The sequence below is a fragment of the Mustela nivalis genome, assembly GCF_964662115.1.
Source record: "Mustela nivalis genome assembly, chromosome: 20".
Taxonomy (NCBI): Eukaryota; Metazoa; Chordata; class Mammalia; order Carnivora; family Mustelidae; genus Mustela; species Mustela nivalis.
Window position 1 is genome coordinate 21,330,450 of NC_139039.1, and position 21,829 is coordinate 21,352,278.

At 37.9% G+C, this 21,829-nt stretch overlaps 1 protein-coding gene and 1 pseudogene across 3 annotated transcripts in view; both read left to right on the forward strand.

The window, feature by feature from the left end:
• SGCZ (sarcoglycan zeta) overlaps window positions 1–21,829 on the forward strand; it is a 1,087,941-nt gene that overhangs the window by 153,026 nt on the left and 913,086 nt on the right. The window lies entirely within an intron of this gene.
• LOC309855350 (cytochrome c oxidase subunit 7C, mitochondrial pseudogene) lies at window positions 14,381–14,818 on the forward strand (annotated as a pseudogene). Its single transcript has one exon. The product of its transcript is annotated as a cytochrome c oxidase subunit 7C, mitochondrial pseudogene (transcript).

Consider the following 21,829-nt stretch of genomic DNA (forward strand, 5'->3'; position numbering starts at 1 on the left):
AGATGGAGCAATTCATTCTTTCTCGCTTTCTCTTCCTCCTTTATATTAAGTCAGAAAAGGAAGTGAGGGTAGCACTAGAAAATGTGAAATGAAATTGTAGTCAGGCAGTTTTTTTACAGGTTGTTATCTGCGGTTCTAAGGCTGGTCTGATTATTAACACAGTTAAGGAGGTCACTTCTCTGAATGAAAAACAACAACAAAAAATATGCTACCATGATACATGTTCACAGCTACTTTCCTCTGCTGTCTTGCTGGCTCAGCAGCACTGGCCCTTGTGTGTGATTTGTGCAGAAAGACCATGCTGGGTTGAGCTATGATCGGTTTATAGGACACTGAACATGTCTCTGCCCTTAAAATGAGTCTTTTCTATAGCAGCTTTTGACTGAATGCGTGTAACTCTTAAAGGCTCAAAAATTACTCCCAACGTCAGAAATGCCACAGCTTTGTGGGTACTCATTGCAAGGCTAGGTGGGGGAGATCCTTCTGGAACATTGTGCTAGAGCGATATGTTGCTCTCTAGAAATGTGGTTTTCAATTGGGGCCAGATGTGTTTATTAAATTATTTTATTAAATTTATTTCAATAAAATTAAATTATTTTGGTAAAATTATTAGGTAAAATAATTTCTATGAAATTACTAAGCATATGAAATATTAAGTATTCCATCTTCTCTTTGGAGGTGTGTATTTTTTTTCACACCTCCCAGCAGTGATCCCTTACTTAACCTTGACCTTCCTGCTTATATCCCTGTCCCAAACTGGTAGCTTCCATCCCATATTTTATGTTCTATATCCAATTTCTGCATAGCCTAGGCAAAAAAAGCAATGAAATTCATGCTTGACAATGGGTTATAGAGTAGGTCAGGATGGCCTGATGTACATTATATTTAAGGCATTATATAAGAATTTAAAGTGCTATCTTTGTAGAGAAAATGCTTTAACCACTGAAGTGAAATTAATGGCAGAAATTTGGAATCTCAGATCTGACAGATGGTGATGGGGTTTTGTTGTTGTTGTTGACACTCTTCAAACTACTCTATAAATAACTTCAATCATGAATTTCAATTTCTTTTGCGTTAACATTTTATTTATTTATTTAAGAGAGAGGGAGTGAGCAGGAGCCAGGGGTAGAGGGAGAGAGAATCTGAAGCAGACTCCGTACTGAAGGCGGAGCCTGATGAGGGGCTTGATCCCAGTGCCCTGAGATCTTAACTTGAGTCAAAACCAAGAGTCAGATGCTCCACTGACCGTGCCACGCAGGCAGCCCTACATTTCTATTTCTTTTTTGGGTCAACCCAACCTTGATATTTGAGTTTCACATAGAAGAGTTTCTTCCAATAAAGCACACTTTCCAAATGTCCAGACTCCAGAGTTACTCAGAGTTGTCTTCCTCTACCTGGGGAAGAGGTACGTGCAGCATAGAGAAGCTGCCTGGAAGGTATAACCCAGGCAAGTAGAGAGAGAGAGTGTTTCACCAAAAACCAGATCATTGCTGGAAACTGGAGAAAACACTTTCAATAAATTAGCAAAACTGAGGAACAAGACGCTGACACTACATGCTAGAGTTTATGACAAGGGACCAGAAATCTGTGGAGACAGATCCAGTCAGTCTCTGGTCATTGAGAAAGGTCCTGAGCAATTTCCTGTAAAGAAGTGTCTACCTGTCTGGTCATGACGGGTCACCATTGTGTGTCCTGTGGGAGGTCCGGGGTGGTTGACAGTCTTTAGTGGACTCCTTTCTATTTCATTCACTCTTCCTTCTTCATATGCACCATATACATGTAAACCATCCTCCTAAAGGCCTTCTCCTGTAAATAAATAGATTATCTCAGAGCAGACAATCTACTGATCCAAATATGCCACTCAAGGAAAACCACCAAAGTTCATCCTTGTTCTGTGGTTAATGTTGAGACCCAGATGATACTATTACATTTTAGAAGACATGTATATATTGTGAATATTCGAATGTTGATTTTCCTGAATTCAAAGAAATTTCATAAATAGGTAAAATGAGAATAGTGGCAAAGCTTTTTCAGGCTGCTATAAAGTAGATCTGTATTGTTTTATTTGATTCCTATACTTCTGTGAATTAGACATGGCAAGTGTTTTGATCCAATAAGACAGAAATCTATAAATATCTTGCTTAAGATCATATGGATAGTAAACAAAACATCTGTGAGTAGAGTTTAGGTTTTCAAGTCCAATCTTGTTCTTTTCATCACATCTCATTCAGCTTAAGGATTTCTCAAAGTAACTTAGCTACCCTTCAAAATAATTCATGGAATTATATGCTAATTACTCAGATTGAAGAAACCCATTTCTGAGACACTTAATAGGAAGAATATGGCTATCTCTCATTTAATGCTAACTCATTTTATTAAATTGCTTCTCTAAGTACTTAAAATTATGAAATATAAACATTATTACTAAGGACTATAAACTAAAGAGAGAACTTTGCTTATGTAAATAATTATTACTTTAAAAATCATATTTTTCTAGGGGCACCTGGGTGGCTCAGTGGGTTAAAGCCTTTGGTTCAGGTCATGATCTCAGGGTCCTGGGATAGGGTTCCGCATCGGGCTCTCTGCTCAATGGGGAGCCTGCTTCTCCCCCTCCCCGCCTCTCTGCCTGCCTCTCTGCCTACTTGTGATCTCTGTCTGTCAAATAAATAAATAAAATCTTTTTTAAAAAATAAAATTTTTCTAAATAATTATTTTTTCTTCCTTTGCAAACTGAGAAAGCATTCCTAGAAAGTCAGAAACTTCAGGTATTTCCTAGGATGGAAGTTACCTAACATTTCTTACACACTTACAATGTACATACTATCTCAACTCTACTAAGACAGATGCATTATTACCCATCCATTTTCTCAAGCATCTTAGTAATGACAGGTGACCCTTGGTGGAGTGGCAGATATGAGATGAAAACCTCAGTGATCTGATAGCAAATCCTATGCTTTTCTGCTGTACTCTACCAGAATGGTCTCTAAAACCATAAAAAATGAAAAGGCTAACACATTTGTTCGGCTAGAAGACAATGCCATGTTTGTATTTCGAAAGAGTTAAAAGAAGTTAACTATAAAGCTTGTAAAATATTAAATCTAAATATCACACTGAGCCTTGAATTACTCTTTAAGTAACATCCCTGTGCTGTAAAAATCCATTTGCAATAAATTTTCATATGCAAACTAACGGATTTCAAAGTCTTTCTGGAAAGCCCATGGGCCCTATGCAATTTGTACTCCTAACATTCTTTGCTCTGAGCTCTTAGAAATTCATTGTTAGAGGGGTTTAGTCTATTACCTTAAACTTAAGTCCCAGTCAATTACTACCTGTTCGTTTTCATTTTATGTGTATAAATGTCTTGCTGTTATTAAAAAAAAAAAAAAACCCAAACATTAAAAAAATCCACTGCACATACTGAAAGTGTCAGTTGCATATTATCGGTAGCAGAATAATGGAATAAAACATGTGGATATAGGGAGATTTTCCAGTTGTCCTTGTGTAGGAAAGCCTTCAGAGATGATGACCTTTAAAACTGAACTCATGATAATATGCAAATGGATCTAGTGTTTATCATTTTCTGAATGCAATTATTTATGTATTGCAGTCTTCCCAAATTATAATTATGGTGATCAGAGGAATACTTTGCAGCTTATTGAGAACGGCTTATATAATCATCAAAATTTCAGGTGTCTTTCTTTTCGTTAGTTAGTGTAGAAGTGTCATGTAGCAGAGGAAAAAATACTGCACAATTCACAATGGATGAATTTTTATTGAACATTGATAATTTTGCTTAGTGATGAACAACAGAGTCTTCTCTAAATTCATGTATTTCTATGACTAGATACTACATCTTTCCTCTCTTTGGGGTGTGTGTGTGTGTGTGTGTGCGCTTGTGTGTATATATAGACACATGTCTAGGCCTAACAGACACAAAATGACATAAAATGAGACATATGCATACACGTTTATAGCTTGTAAAGAAAGAGTGTAGGTTTTTTAAATATTATTTTTATCAACATATAATGTATTATTTGCCCCAGGGGTACAGGTCTGTGAATCATCAGCCTTACACATTTCACAGCACTTACCATAGCACATATCCTCCCTAGTGTCCATAACCCACCCACCCTCTCCCCACCCCCCCCAGCAACCCTCAGTTTGCTTTGTGAGATTAAGAGTCTCTTATGGTTTGTCTCCCTCCCAATCCCATCTTGTTTCATTTTTTCCTTCCCTACTCCCCATAGCCCCCTGCCCTGCCTCTCAACTTCCTCATATCAGAGAGATCATATGGAAATTATCTTTTAGAGTATAGGTTTTAAAGTAGATAAGAAGAGTGACAGATATCAAGATGTATGTGCTTTGTTTAATATTATGATAAGAGATCTGGAAAAGGAGGTGGGAAATGCATTTTTTGGCTTTTCAGATGATATTAAGTTCTTCAGGTTAATGAAAGGCCAGGATGACCAAAATCAATGACATATGTTAGAGAAGATCAAGTGCCTGAAATAAATTACTCTCTGAATTACACGGTGAGCAAAATTAAGGCAGTACATTTAGAGAGCAATGATCAGAACTGTACAAACAGGATGAGAAAGTGACATTAACAATGGAATCTAGGGGGAAAAAGCTCTGTACATTACTGTTCCCAAACATACGGGACCAATATACTGCTTGGGTGGGCTTAGCCAGTAAGAACTTTTGGAAAACTATGAAGGAAACTTCTATCCCAATGTAAAATCTTGAGATATTATACACACATGGAAAATACTAACACACATGAATTTCTGTGATATTCATCAAAACCTTGTGAGAATAAGCAATTCTAGACTTTGAACAGGATGCTTTCCAAAACTCTGTGCTGGAAATGATGGGATGAAACCTATACAGCTGCATTTAGGTACTCAGAATATGGGCTTTGATTACCCAATGAATAAGCAACTTTTCGGAAATACCGAGTATTGGTGCTGGCTATCAGCCAATGCTTCAATTTTAGCAGTAATCCCTTTTTGTCCAGTAAGGTTAATTTTTTTTTAAATATTAGATTTTATTGTATTTTGCTCTTCTTATTTCATAAAAATTAATATAAAGTAGAAAAATAAAAGTGCTGACACTAGTATTAGGAGCACGGAGCCTAGAAACCTGATGCTATAGAGAAAAATTGGACCCAGAGAATTCAACAAATATTTAAACTCTGTGTTTTGCTGGGTTTAATTCAGTTGACTATGTGGGCAGTGATGAAGAAATACTTAAAAAAAGGAGATTAAATTAAGGGCATATCTTAAATGGTATTATTATATCTTAGAAGATTTTAGCGAAAGAGGGTCTTTCTTATAAAATATACTTACTGTTTCCAAGTTTTACATGTTAGACTTTCAGAATTCTTTGCAAAAACACATTGCATATAAAAGAAGTATGGATATAAGAAGTTCATAGATACAAAACTGACACTGCAAATTAGTAACTGTGTGATTCCTGACAAATAACTTCTTTGAACATCAATATTCTCATTTGTAATTTGGAGTTAGAAAGGACCCCATTGTAATTTTTACTGGTAATAAATCAAGATAACGAATGTAAAACACTTAGCACAACCCCTGATACTGTTGAGCACTCAATAAATTGTGGTTATTATTACATTTTCTAGCATTAAAGCCTAAATTGTCACCATAGCACTGAGAGTGGACAGACTTGGAGATAGATATTGAATTGGAAAACTGAGCAGAATCATCACCCTAAAGCTAAGTCTCTTTGGAATGGGATTAGCACCCAAAAATAAATTTCACAATGATATTGAATGGTTTGCTTACCACATAATAGGACATTAGAATACCAGTTTACCTCTCTACTCCTTATTACCTTAAGGATAAAATCCAATTTCTCTTACAAGGATTTCAGAGTTCATGTTGATTTGATCCCTGTTCACATCATTATTTGCCTCTTTTATGACAATGCTTCTACACTCTACCACCCAGATATTCTAAAGTACTTTGAGTCACCCAGATGTGCCACACCCTCCATCTTGAGATGGTGGTGTGCATGGTACTTGCTATGCCTAAAAAATGAATTCTTTTCAGGACAATTGGCTATTCAGGTCTTGTTTTGGATAGTGTTCTCCCCATCTCCAATTCTATTAGATATTTCTCTAATGTGATTCTATATAGCATGGCATAGAAGGTGTGGTGATGCCTTTCAAACTGTACTGCTTATTCGTATATTTCACTGGACTGTGAGATCTGTGATGATGGCTTACATTTGCCTTCTTTATCTTGCACAGTACGTGGCCTAGAATAGGAGGCTTATAAGTATTGATGGGCAGAAGAAGGGATGATGAATTCTGAGGTTGACAGTGGTAAATATAAGGATAATCAAAGAAACTCATATAAAATCGTTTTATCAAGTAGAGAAAACTAAGACATAGTATAAATTAAGCATAAAATATTTCATAAGAAGTCTTGGTAAACAGTCAATGGTTAGGAATCAAAGACATTTAAATAGCATTGTAAAGAGAATAGGGTTAAGAGAATTTATTCTCATTCACTCCTGTTATTTACTGGATGACCTTTGTAAAGCCAATTTATCTATAGGGTAGGGATAATAAGAATTATATACCTAAATGCAAGAGGTTGTGTAATTCCTAGAGGTCTCTTCTAGTTCTGATTCTTCAGATCAGTTGTGAAATTAAAGACAACTAAATTCTGTGATAGAAGATTTTTAGAATGCATATTTTAAAAAATAATTATTATGAGAACTGTGTGTATGCAAATATGTATATGGACATATAAGCATGGTTTCTGCTTATTTCTATATCTGAAATAAGGTCATATATAGATATAAATGCCTGGAAATTATATGAAGTTAGGAATTTTAAATAGACATGAGCATTTCAGTTTGTAAAACTGTAGATATTTACATATAATCCATATAGATAGATATATATAGTCTATAGTGAAATCTTTATTATATATTGTTCTTATTCTTATTTTGAATATGCCACATATATATTTTCAAAGATACAAACTGTTATATATAACACCACATATTCAAATATAATTCATGGTAATTTCAGTTTTAGAAGGATTTTTCTCTTCCTAGTTATTGATTATTCATATCATATAAAAACCTGAGTGAATGCAGATGATTTTTATGAAGATACTACTTTTGAGAGAGACTATATTTGCTTGTCAGTTCAGACCATTTTTCATATACAGAGAAATCTTGCTTCCCAACTATATATTCCTCCATGATAACATATTGGGCTTGGTGTCAAAAATTTTCTGTGAATAAAAATCTCATAGTGAGAGACTAGGTGACAGAATTTGAGAGTTATGGAATGGAAATAAGCTGGTCTAAAAGCCTACTGATGCACATTCTCAAAAGAAAGAAAAAAGTAATATATTCCATATATAGAGGTTATTTAAAAATGGAAGAAGTGGCAGTAATTGAATACACTGGTAGAATATTTTGAGTTGAAGCAACTATATCAGAAGGTATGAAATAGAGGACAAAATACCATAAAAGTTGATTATGAAAATCTTCAAAATAGTAAGTGAAAGAAATCAGAAAAAGTCCAACTATAAAGCTCAGTTAGGGAGAATATTATCTTTACAGATACAAAAAAGTATGTTTAGGCTACCAGAACACTTATTGTAATACCCAACAGAAGGGAAATAGAAGCCTAAAAATAACCCCAAAATGACCAAAGAATGAAAAAAATCAGAGATTTTTAAAGTTAAGCAACACAAATACTAGAACAAAGCTGCTAGCAGTAATTGAGTTAAGACAGCAATAGGAGAATAGAAAAAGTGTGAAACAAGGATCCAATCATTCAAAAATACATTTATGTACTTCAAATTGAGGTCCTACCTTGTGCTCAGCATGCAGTGTTGGGCTTACAGAAATAGACATGGTGACCCCAGGAAGTGCATGGCTTGTTCAGAGAATTGGATCAGTCTCTCAGCAATTATAATACCATGTGGCAAGAGGTGTCACAGAAACAAGAGCGGTAAGCATAGAGTCCTGAGGAGGCCTCCTGTGGCAAGAGAAATAAGTCTTACCAGGAAGGAATGTTTGAATGTTGCTTTGAAAATAAGGGAGGGATGCCACAGTGGGTATGGGCATAAAGGAAGAGGTGGAGGAAATGGAATTTGAAATAGAGGACAGAGCAAGTAACAAGACAGAGAGGAATAGATAGCACTTGAAGGAAATCATTCTGTATAGTTGGAGTTTACATGGGCATAGGCGGGCAAGAGGTGAAGATCAAGTCCAGATTTTGAAAGGCTGATATGATCTGATTGGTGCATTTGGAAGTCCCCTTTAATGGTGTCACATAGAATTAATTTAGGAAAATTAAGTGGAGGACATGGAGACAGTGAAGTGCTTTAAAACAGCATAGGAAGAAAATAAGGCTGGTGTAAGTGGAGACTGAAGTTGGATGGACCTACTGATGAAAATGACCAAAAAAAGAATCAATAGGGCTCAGTCATACAATACATGTGCTGGAAAGGACCAGGAAAAACTGAAAATGGCTTGATGTTTGGGTTAAGTGTAAGAAAATGATGGTGTTCTCCATGGAGTTAGAGAACGATTGAGGCCTGTGGTGGTAAAGAGTGAATTCTCCATCAGATTGTTTGTTGTTTTGGGGCTTCCAAGACTAGATAGAACTATGTCCACTGAGCACTTGAATACAGGAGCTTGGAGCACAGAAGTGTAGAGTGGGTGATGCCATGGCCACACATGAAATTACACAGGAATAAAACAGAGAATGAAAATAAGTTCTGGAGTGGGGAATTTTTGAGAACACAAAATTTGGAAGAGAGAAAACATAGGATAGAAGCTCAAAGGGATGTCCTAAAGTGTGGAAAATTTGAGTCTTAGTGGAAAGCCCGAGTTATTATATGAGGACAAGAATAAAATATTAGAATAATGAAAAATAAAATAATTTCAGGGAATCAAATATTTTTTTCTAATCTAAGGAGAAGTACAAGCCGTGAATCAAGGCTACCCTCATGAAATGAAATAAGTCAGATGATGCAGTGAAAATTCTTCTTAGAAAGAAATTATAGGAAGTTAAATTTAAATAATACTAATGACTCAATTTCAAGTAGAAATGTCCCATGACCTCACTTAAGTCTTGTTCTGGATGTCTTTCATATTATGACAGTAATAACCAGTCATGCATACTGTTCACTGGGTTTCTGTGAAACACTATGTGTGTAAAAATAATTTAAATCTTTGGAAAAGCAATAGTCAAAGTCACTGCAGAATAATGAAGATAGTATAGCTATGGCAGAAGTTTAAAGTGCATTAAAGGGATATGTACTTTTTAGAGAGAAGGGGGTTGGGGGAAATTGGAAGGGGAGGTGAACCATGAGAGACTATGGACTCTGAAAAACAACCTAAGGGTTTTGAAGGGGCGGGGGGTGGGAGGTCAGGGTACCAGGTGGTGGGTATTATAGAGGGCACGGATTGCATGGAGCACTGGGTGTGGTGCAAAAATAATGAATACTGTTATGCTGAAAATAAAAAATAAATTAAAAAAAAAAGAGAGAGAGAGAGAGAGAGAGAGATTTTAAGGGCGCCTGGGTGGCTCAGTGGGTTAAGCCACTGCCTTTGGCTCAGGTCATGATCCCCGGGAGCCTGCTTCCCCCTCTCTCTCTGCCTGCTTCTCTGCCTACAAAATCTTTTAAAAAAATAAAAATAAAAAAATAAAAGAGATTTTAAAAGATCATTGACGGTCATGAAGGAATAAATTGGGCTACTTTTTCACAATAATAAACTAAATTATAGCCAAATGATTTGTCAGTGGAGTTTCTGAATTATTTTGTCAAACTTCATATTGTAACTTTCTAATGTAACTTTTTCTACATGTAAGAAATTATGATGTAGGCTACCTTTTTAAAGGCTATGCAAAAATTATCCCTACAGATGAGGGACAATATAGGCAATCAAATAACCAACAGACTTCCTGAATGGGGATTAGTATTGCTTATTAAATGTACCTATGTTTATGGCCACATCACAGTTTTGATTGTTTGCATATTATAGTAATTTTCACTGGACTCTGTTTTTCTCTTAGGAAGTTCCAAAGAAAAAGCATTTTGTTAAATTAGTGGGAAATTATACACAGTACAATGGAACTACATTAATATTGGGCCAGAGAAAAGTTTACTTTTGGTTTATTCTCTAAAGAAAGGATTTTCTAGACAAACCCAAGAGGTAGTTGAGACATGGGAAAGAAATTAAATGCCTTCCCATCATCTCTAAGTACATTGAAAGCGCCATTCTCAACAATTGATATTCTTCCTAGCATGCCCCTTGAGGACTCCTACCAGGCAGTACTTTGTTAACCGAGATGTGCTTATTGAATACTCTTGAAAAAAAAAATTAAAACTGCATGTCTTTGCATACATTTCCTTGTTCTATATCTTTACTGATTCAAAGGAGCTAAATCAGTAATACAGAGTGCTATTTTGTTATATGCAACTATAAAAATAATTTTAAATATCCCCCAGAAGATTAATGGTATCAAGTGTCAGTATTCCTTTATAAAATAGTAACATATTTCTTTATTTTATTTTTTTTAAAGATTTAATTTGAGAGGAGAGAGAAAGAGAGCACTTGAGCTGAGGGGGCAGGGTGGTGGGCAGAGGGAGAAGCAGACTCCCTGCTAGGCAAGGAACCCAGCAATGCCAGGCTCAATCCCAGGACCCCAAGATCATGACCTGAGCTGTAGGTAGGCACTTAACTACCTGAGCCATCCAGGAGTCTCCAAATAAGTAACATATTTTAAAATTTATCTCTCATTCTGATATTCCAATCTATCTCTTATTGGTCTGGTCCTTTCACAGATTATGAACTCTATACAAATTATAGAAAATGACAATCTAATGCATTGGAAAGCCACATGAAAACAGGCAAAATATCTCACCTTTGCTGGCATGAAGAACTAGAGGACAGCCTTTGGGTCAATCACAACCACTAGAAATGGTTAGGGAGAATCCCAAAAAAGAAAGATCCAGAAAGGGGGGAGGAACCCATATTCTTTTTAATTTTTTTTTTAATTTTTAAATAAACATTTAATATATTATTAGCCCCAGGGGTATAGGTCTGTGAATCACCAGGTTTACACACTTCACAGCACTTAACCATAGCACATACCCTCCCCAATGTTTATAATCCCACCACCCTTTCCCAACCCCCCTCCTTCCAGCAACCCTCAGTTTGTTTTGTGAGATTAAGAGTCTCTTATGGTTTGTCTCTCTCCCGATCCCATCTTGTTTCATTTATTCTTTTCCTACCCCTCAAAACCCCCACATTGCTTCTCTACTTCCTCATATCAGGGAGATCATATGATAGTTGTCTTTCTCCAATTGACTTATTTTGCTAAGCATAATACCCTCTAGTTCCATCCACGTTGTCGCAAATGGAAAGATTTCATTTCTTTTGATGGCTCCATAGTATTCATATATATATATATATGCCACATATTCTTTATCCATTCATCTCTTGATGGACACCTAGGTTCTTTCCATAGTTTGGCTATTGTGGACATTGCTGCTATAAATATTTGGGTGCACATGCCCCTTTGGATCACTACATTTGTATCTTTAGGGTAAATACCCAGTAGTGCAATTGCTGGGTCATAGGGTAGCTCTATTTTCAACTTTTTGAGGAACCTCCATGCTGTTTTCCAGAGTGGTTGCACCAGCTTGCATTCCCACCAACAGTGTAGGAGGGAGGAACCCATATTCTATGTATAAACTCTACCCAAGTGTCTGGCTGGTCCACAAGCCTCACAGGCCTGGTGGGGAATCTAAGTAATCCAGTTAAGGCTGAAAACTAAACTGATATTTGAACTCCTACTATTACTGTGGAGACCCGTTTTTCAGTCTGAATTTAACTATAACATATAGTAAGTGCCCACTAAAACAGCAGCAACAACAGCACAGCTCTCTTCCCAAGAATATAAGAGCTCAGAATATTATCATATGGGTCCCACAGTCAAGGCTACATGGCAGTTCTTTGTCCCATAAGGACATTACCTCATCCCTCAAGGCTGCTGGCTGCAAACCTAGTCCTGAGAATAGTCCAGGGAAAGAGCAGTAAGGGCCTTAAAATCTTGGCATATCTTGTAAGAACTCTTGTTCGGCTACTTAGGACTCAAAACTCACAGAGCCTCAACACATTGCTTCCCCGACACCCATTTTTCTATTCCCTTCTGTTCAACTTTAGCTAAAGCTCAAAGACAAAAGAATGGGAAGACTTTAGGGAGAACTGAGGACATTAATAAAAAGACCTGGGGGGCGCCTGGGTGGCTCAGTGGGTTAAGCCGCTGCCTTCACTCAGGTCATGATCTCAGGGTCCTGGGATCGAGTCCCGCATCAGGCTCTCTGCTCAGCAGGGAGCCTGCTTCCCTCTCTCTCTCTCTGCCTCTCCATCTACTTGTGATCTCTCTCTGTCAAATAAAAAAAATTAAAAAAAAAAAAAAAAAGACCTAGGTCCACATGATAGGGAGGGAAATCCTATGAACCATTCATAATGTTAACTGATTTCCCTGGCGCTGTTTCCCTAATCATGAGCTTTTGCAAGTGATTTACTTGGTCCAAGAATCAATACAAACAAATACATAAATGCATTTTTTAAAATATCATTAATTGAAGGGGAGCCTGGGTGGCTCGGTTGATTGTACATCCATGGCTCAGGTCCTGATCTCCAGGTCCTGAGATTGAGCCCCACAGTGGGCTCTGTGCTCAGCTCAGAATCTGCTTGAGATTCTCATTCCCGCTCTCTCTGTCCCTCCTCTTGCTTGCTCCCTCTCTCTCAAGTAAGTAAGTTTTTAAAAAATAAATAAAAATGTCATTAATTTAGGAAAACTGTATTTTAAATATTTGGGAACTAAATGATTTCTTGCATCCCTAACTTGAGGATACTGGTAATTATCTTCTAATTGAAGCTTACTCTAGGTTGTAATGCATTTTATAGCAAAGCTCTCCATGTGAGTATGCCTTTGATGGAGGATGTGAGAGAAGCTATTCCTTAATAGTTAGTGTAAATAATCTGGTCTTTTTTTTGCTTTGAAAATGTATTCACTAAAAAATGAAGTCATTTTTTTAAATTTATTTTTTAATTTTTTTATAAACATATAATGTATTATTAGCCCCAGGGGTACAGGTCTACGAATTGCCAGGTTTACACACTTCACAGCACTCACCATAGCACACACAATGTCCATAACCCCACGCCCCTCTCCCAACCCCCCTCCCCCCAGCAACCCTCAGTTTGTATTGTGACATTAAGAGTCTTATAATATATCTCCTTCCTGATCCTATCTTGTTTCATTTATTCTTTTCCTACCCCCAAACCCCCCACGTTGCTTGCCATTTGCGACCACATGGATGGAACTAGAGGGTATTATGCTTAGTGAAATAAGTCAATCAGAGAAAGACAATTATCATATGATCTCTCTCATATGAGGAAGTGAAGTCATTTTAATATATACAGCGACTTTTAGCAAGTGTCAGCGTGGGCATCTTGGGTTCATCTGCTCTATGGGAGAGTATGAGATACAGTGTACGAACTTTTGACTAGCATTGATGCAAGCTGTGGAAGAAACTGACAACTGCTATTTTGGTTAGCTCAGAGTAATTTACTCACTTAAGTAAGGATATGCAAATACTTATTTTTATTTTGTAATTTTTAATCAAGAATTCTATATTAAAGAACTATAATCATAGATTTGTGTGTGTGTGTGTGCAAAAGTTTTATTAATTTGCTTTATATAGGAAATATAAAATAAAAAACTCGGGCATTTTGGGGCACCTGAGGGGTCAGCTGTTAAATGTCTGCTATCAGCTCAGGTCATGATCCCAGGGTCCTGGGATCAAGCCCCGTGTTGGGTTCCCTGCTCAGCGGGAAGCCTGCTTCTCCTTCTCCCACTTCCCCATTTGAGTTTCCTCTCTCCATGTGTCTCTCTCTGTCAAATAAATAAATAAAATCTTTAAGTAAGTAAATAAATAAATAAATTCAGGCATTTTGATTTGGCTGATGATACTTCCAGAATTAGCAAGAAACTAATATTTTAGGAATTAGATACAGAAAACACTGGGATGCCTGGGTGGCTCAATCAGTTAAGTGCCCTTCTTCAGCTCAGGTCATGATCCAGGGGACCTGGGACCCAGCCCCAGGTCAGGGTCTCTGCTCAGAAAAGAGTCTGCTTCTCCCTCTCCTGCTATATGTACTCACTCTTGCTCTCTCAAATAAATAAATAAATAATCTTTTATTTAAAAAAAGAAAAGAAAAGAAAACCTTTCCAATATGATTCAGACCTTTTAAACAAGGCAATAGTTTATACAAAAAGTTTTAACCTGGTTTCCCATCTTCCCTTTCGGCTCCTACGCGCTGAGGAGCAAGGTCGTGAAGAGAGGAGGACGTTGGGGTTGCTGCCATTTGTACCGTCTCAGGCTCCGCGCTTTTCGCAGAACCTCCAACGGCGCTATGTTGGGACAGAGCGTCGGGAGGTTCACAACCTCTGTGGTCCGTAGGAGCCACTATGAGGAGGGCCCAGGGAAGAATTTGCCATTTTCAGTGGAAAACAAGTGGCGATTACTAGTTATGATGACTTTGTACTTTGGATCTGGATTTGCTGCACCTTTTTTAATAGTGAGACATCAACTGCTTAAGAAGTAAGGATGTTTTAATTGATCCATCAAACAGATGTGGAAAGGAACATTTTAAGAGGTGCAGTCTCTTTGAAAAATGGATCAAACTCTTGAATTCAACATACTCCATATGTTTGTAAATAAACTTATGGCATGAATCCTTAATGCCTCGTCTCTGAAACATGGAATATAATAATTGTGCTTACTTTTTTATTTGAGAAATAGTCCAGGATTAGTTTCGTCAAAATATGTGTGTTATTTAGCCTCTTTCTTGTTTTTAGATTTTAAGGGTTTAATTTTTGATTACTAGGTCTGGACCTTGTTGGTAATTTTTTTAATTAAAAAAGGAAGAAGTGCACTTTTAGTTTTCCTTACTTTAAAGCAGTAAAATTGGTTTTCATCATGAGGAAAACCAGTAGTGTATACACAGTGAAATCCAAGAGGTTATTTTTGTACTTCAGAACTGTGATCTAAAACAAAAATTTGGCCTTGATAAGTTTGCTGTTGACCAATACTGGTTTTGTTTAGACTAAAATAAAAGAACATATGAAATGAAATGTAACAGCATCTAAGATGGAATATGGAAATATTCCTTTATTCTGGAATTTTAGTGGGATTGGACTAAAAGATGGCTCTGATTAGTAATTGAATCAGTGAATCAAATTTATATTATGGATAGTGAAATGCTGCTAGCCACATAAAATGTAATGACTTCGTTCCTAGGGCTTTGAATTGGGGCAGAGAAAAGATAGTGGCTGAATGTTTTAGTCTTAGTTGGGTCATTTTTGGAATACCACTCTGGTATTAGAAGAATGCTATAAAGTAGAGGTTGTAAACTGGTGGTGCGTTTGAGTACTGGCCTTTTTGTGGTTAGGTGTGCTGTACTTCTTAAACCAATATTTTAAAAACTAGAATAGTTACAAGAAAGTATGGATTCTTGAAAAATTGCTGTGGGTGGTTCTATATCCTTTCATAGAACAAAGCCACTGCCTAAATTAGTCCTCACCATAACGTTAGATGTCCTGTATAACCTTAATGTTAAACTGTTGATTTGCTGGAACCTTAAAGAACTTTCTTCCTCTAAGTTTATGTGACAGGGCCTATCTTGACACTCTTCAATAACCATGCAATAACTGCTTAAGTATGGATATATAATTAAATCTTTATGACTGGGCAGCTTAAAAAAAAAAAAAAAAGTTTTAACCTAATAAATTTCTTCCAAAGACACCTGCTTTCAATTATCTCTAATTTTTATCTTTTCTGCTTTCAAATACAACTTTCTGTCTGTTATCTGTGTATAGGGAGCATAGGTACCCGACATGTGGATGCACTAAGAATGGCTTGACTATTTCTGAGTTGCGGTAGTAAAAACAAAATGTAACACATCTTGTAATCTGCATGGTGACCGAGATTTCTTTAAGAGAAGACATAGGATCCTGGAAACATAATCCAACATTGGATATATTGGTAAGGAGTCTGTGATCACCGCTGTGCCAATGGCAGACTGAAATAGGCAGATGGAAACATCTAGGAGGAAGAGATCTTGGAGAAAACCAAATGGAATTAGTAGATGGAGAAATCTCACCAGTTAGTATGTAAAGGCATTTGACAAATCTCCTGAGGTGTTAGCAAAATTAGCATTAGGTATTGGGATAATTAAGAAAAAAATAAAATTTGTGGTAGAATGTAATATTGTATACCTATATTTCTTGTCCTCCCTCCAAAGGGAGGTATATTACATGTTAAGTTATCTGACCAATAGAATATGGGGACACACAGCACGTCAAAGCAGAAACCTTACGTGAAGTAACATAGTTCGGCTCAATTTCCCATGTTTTTACTTCAGAAATGGCATGTCCCAGATTGGGTCTTCCCTTTCAGCCCAGATCACAATATGAAAAAGGTAGGCAGAACCTACTTAAAGCCAACCGACTGCCTACCTGTAGTGTCTGTGAGAAATCAGTGTTGCCATAGGCCGGTGAGGTGCTGACGTGATTTATTATGCAGCACGTGGTGGGCTGAACTGTGCCGTCCTCTGGGTCATGTATTGAATGAAGTTCCACCCTCAGGACCTCAAAATGTGATGTTTGGAGATATGGTCTTTAAAAAGGTGATTATGTTAAAATGAGGCATGCTTTTCCACTGGGACTGGGGTCTTTGTAAGAAGAGGCGGGGACACCAGGGATGTGTACACAGAGAAAGGGACCATGTGAGGACATGGCCCGAAGGTAGCCATCTGCAGGCCAAGGAGAGGCCTCAGGAGAAAGCAGCTCTGCCGGCAACTTGATGCTGGAATCCCAGCCTCGAATTGTGAGGAGATAGATTCTGTTTAAGCCTCCCAGTGTGTGGCATTTTGTTGAAGCAGCCTGAGCAAACAAATGCCCAATGTAACGGAGCAAAACCCAAAAATGTTAAGAGAGAATATAATCCTAGTGCACTTCAGGGCTAGCATGGAGAACGTTCACATGGTCATAGGAAGGAATCGCGGACAGCAAAAAAAAAAAAAAAAAGAACGAAAAGAAAAGAAAAAAGTATCTGTCTTCAGCAAAATGAAAAATATGTCACAAATACTTGGTGGAAAATGACAGCAAGGAAATGAGAGCTTCGTACTCATCATTGTAAAAGGATGTTGAGAGCAACTTTAGAGATGATGCTTACAACTGATAAATGAAAAACAAACATTTAATCATATGTATGAATTTGTACGTACATACGTGTGTGTCTTGCTAACTTGCTGGCAACTTGATTCTTCTTCCCAATTGTTCAGTAGTTCTTCAAAGTCACAGTTGATATAAAATTATAATTAGAGGAGCACCTGGGTGGTTCAGTCAGTTAAGTATCTGCCTTAGGCTCAGATCATGATTCCAGGGTTCCTGGATTGAGCCCCACCTAGGGCTCCCTGCTTGGTGAGGAGTCTGCTTCTCCCTCTGCCTCTCCCCCAGGCTTGTGCTCTCTACCTCTACCTCTCTCTCTCTGTCTCTCTCCTTGTCTCTCTCTCAAATAAATGAATCTAAAAAAAAGAAAAAACAAAGGTTGGGTGCATTTATCTAATGTTTGTGTGTGTGTTCTGATAAGTCATGTACAACTTGATTGTTCTGTCCAACTTCTAGCTAATTCTGCAGAAATATAACCAGAGGGATCACTGTGTGTCTATTTGCCCGGCACTTTGCTTGGTGTTTTACATGCATGTCGTAGCCTCACACAATCCTTCAAGCTAGATATTAATATTTCTATTTTGTTCAGAATGAAATATTAAGTGACTTGGAGACTTGAGAAAACTAAAAACAACTACTTCCAAAGTAATGGGTTTTGTTCACTGGAACATACTAGTTATCAGAGAAAAATAAAGATTTGTTGTAGCTAATAAAGCAAATTATTAACTCACAAAAGTGAACACTATATTATTATTACTTTTTTTATATATACCAGAAAACTGAAGCATGTATAGCATATATAAGGTTGCTTATAAGAGAGTAAAGATAAAGCTGGATAAAGTAAAAACCTGTGTCCTTTTTGTTATGTCTTGTTGTCAACTTCAGTGGCAAATAAGATTCAACAGTTAGAATTATCTTCTGGATGTTCCTGCAGGTCTTGGTCTTGTCATAAAAGAGTAGAAGTCTTTACTGATGTTCTTTGGAAATGAAGACGCATGATAGCTTTTATCTGGCAACCTTAAAACAGATGGAAGGCTGCTAACTCATCTGAGTAGAAAATTATAAAGCTCTTAACTAAGGTGATAATCGCTTAGTACATCTAGAACGTGCAAACACTATGTTAAAATTCCTGGGCTAGAGGGCTGTCTAAGTGGCTCAGTAGATTGAACGTCAGACTCTTGGTTTTGGCTCAGGTTGTGATCTCAGGATCATGAGATGGATCCTGTGTCTTCCTCTGTCCCTCCCCACTGTACTCTCTCTTTCTCAAATAAGTAAATCTTAAAAAAGAAAAAAAAAAATCCTGGGCTAGAAAGTTCTGGAAAACACAGGCATCATTCATGTCACCGTCTCCCCAGCAGGTACACCAGGGCCTTTGCTATCCTTCCCAGTGAGTGGTTACCTTGAGTGGTAGATACGATGCTAGAACCCACAGGGATTCTTTGCTCGATTTTCTTTGGGTGTCCAAATGTTTACATGCATTTGCTTGACTATCAATCATTGCCAGAATTTTCCACTGAATGATCTATAAAGTTTTCAATTCATTTAATATCCAGGTCTTTCCATTTCTTGATGGCTTCACCTCTGTCATCCACAGCCATGATGAAACGCTAGATCTGATCATTGCAAGAACCTGTATCATATCTGCATCGGTTAGAACCCACTAGCTTAAACAGAAAAGGAACTGATCAAAGGGTATTTAGTGGCACACAAAATCTTTACAAACATGCAAGAACCAAGACTAGAGGCTGCACAGTCCAGAGCAAGGCCCAAATTACCCTGCAAGCCCCTGCTCCAGCGGAAACATAGCTGCTGCTCGGTCAGTGGGCTCCGCTGATGTGAGCATGGGATGCTCTCTCTGCCACCGTTGCCTCTGGGAGCCGGATGAGTGTGTTTCCACATTTTCTGCAGGGATATTTTGGGGATACATGCTTCTTCTTGTCACCAGCTTCTAAATCAAATTCTACCAGCAAGTATGATGGGTAGATTCTAGAACATAATGCTCCAGGGAGGCTGGGGAAATGAATTCTAACTTTTAACTTGGGGAAGCGTGGATTCCTGAGATGAGAAACCTCAGGCAAAGGACGGTTCTGCATGCTTTGGAGCAGCTGTTGAGTTGTGGAGAGAGAACAGAAGAGAGGTAAGAGAGAGAAGGGGTCAGTATTCCTAAAATCTCTGAAGTATACATTCCAGCATTTCAAACATTTCACTGTCCCACAACCAGCTTTCATTCTTCCCTTTTTGTTTTTAATTTAAAAATTTTTAAAATTTATTTGAGAGGGGGAGAGAGAGGGAGGGGAGGAAAGGGGAGGAGCAGAGGGAGAAGGACAAGCAGACTCTGCGCTGAGCAGAACCTGATGCAGGGCTTGATCCCATGACCCTGAGATCATGACCTGAGCCAAAACCAAGAGTGAGGCACTTAACGGACTGAGCCACCAGGTGCCTCTCATTCTTCCTTCTTCTAAACTCTAGTATCTTCTTTGTGGAGTTAAAAGCACATGGATACCCCCAACCTATTGACTCTACAACTTACTCACCCTCCTTTAAACATTCTTGGTTCTTCATTATCCAGTTTGTTTGTTCATTCTTTTGTTTGTTTAATGATTCCACTCGTATACTTTGCTCCCTTAGTTATGACTCTGACACAGGCTGTGTGCCATGGGCCAAGAGCTATGCCCAGGAAACAGCTTCTGCTACGTTGCTACATGGTAGTTATTAGACATGTGGTCTACCCCTTGGGGAGTTGGGGAGTTGGCCAGTTGGGGATTACACCAAATGATTCCTCATTACAACCACTTCCTTACAAACAAGCTTCACTCCCGTGTTGGTGTTGTCCTCTGTTCTACTCATGAGACAAAAGTCCAGTCATGGGTAATGCCATCAATTGTGGCTCATAACTGCTATTGAACATCTGTATACTGCTTAAAAAAAAATCACATAATCCTACTGACTAATTTCCCTTTCAGTGGATCACTAAAATCTTGAATAGGCCTTCAACACTGCTCTGCCTTCTATGCTACCCTTTATTAAGTTTGCATATACAGATGGCCCCACACTCCTGTGGTTTTCTTCCTGCCTCAGAGTCCCGACTCAGTCCATTTCCTGTTCCTCCTCTTCATTTCAACCTCTGGAGATCTTATTATACAGATTTTAATCTCCCCAAGTCCTCTTCTATTTGGTAAATAATACTTTAATCCTCTTTGTTGCTCAAGTGAAGATTTGGAATTATCCTTTATGTTCTTTGTTGGCCCTCACATCCCGTCTGTCACGAGCTCACTCACTTTAATTTATTTCCACTGTTCTCACTCCAGTGCAAGTCACTGCTGTCTCTCACCTGGTCTTCTGCAGGAACCCCCGTGGTCCTCCTGCTTCTAACCATACCCCCTTCGTAATCCATTCTCTAAACACAAGCACCAGAGTACACTTCCAGTTGGGTAAAATTGTTACATCATTCCCATTGAACATGACATGATGATCCGAACTCCCCAAGATGGCCTTAAAGCCAGGCATGACCTATGGTGCCAATCCTTGATTCACTGTCATGCTCCTTATCTTTAAAAAATGTTATTGCTATCTAAAACTACCTTGTTACTTGATTAGCATTCATGTTTATTCCTGGTACCTTCCCTCTAGAATGTGGTAGATGCATCTACTTTGACCATCCTTATGAAATTAATTACCTAGTGCTCTGTATTTTTACTTCCTTGTGTCACTCTTCTTCACACTCCTGATGAGTCCTCCGAAGTATATTGTGTATGCACCTATATGTTAAAATATGTCTTGCCATACAGACTGTAAACTCAAGTGTCTTATGGCCAGTGTCTCCACCGCCTAGAACTGTGCTTGGAACAGAGGAGGCTCTGAGATTTTTGAATGGGACTAAATTAAGGAATAAATTAACTACATGATAAGGAAGATAAAGGATATAAATTCGTAACATTTTTGGTCTGGAAGGGACATTTATAATCATTTAGCTGAACATGATTAGCTCTGAGATTGAGAAAACTGAGGCTCAGGGAGCACAGCTAATTATTGGAAGAATTGGGACTAATTACCTAGCTGTCATCTAATTTACATTTCACCATGCCACATTATGTCCTTTGTAAGTAAATGAATTTCTTTTTTTGGCCTTCATTTTTCTGCATGCCTAGGTCCATTATCCCTTCAATGTTTCTGGCCTATTATAGGTACTTCATAAACTGGTTTAATTAATGTATGCATAAATAATACCGTAATACTGTAGACTGCTAAATTCAGTGACCTGGGAACGTTTGGCTTGCGTCCGGTCTACTCGCCCTGGGAGAATCTTTGATTTTCTCTGATACGCAAGGTTATTGATAATCTTTCTTCCCCTTCCGTGGTAGAGCAGGGAAGAATGTTCGTGTGCTTCAAGGACACCTACTTGAAAGTCAGAGTGTCTGATAGGAGGACCAAGTGGGGAGTCCCTGAAGAGGAAATGATCGGGCTCTTCCTCAGAGGGCACTTTTAGACACATCCTTTGTGCATGTACTTACTCAG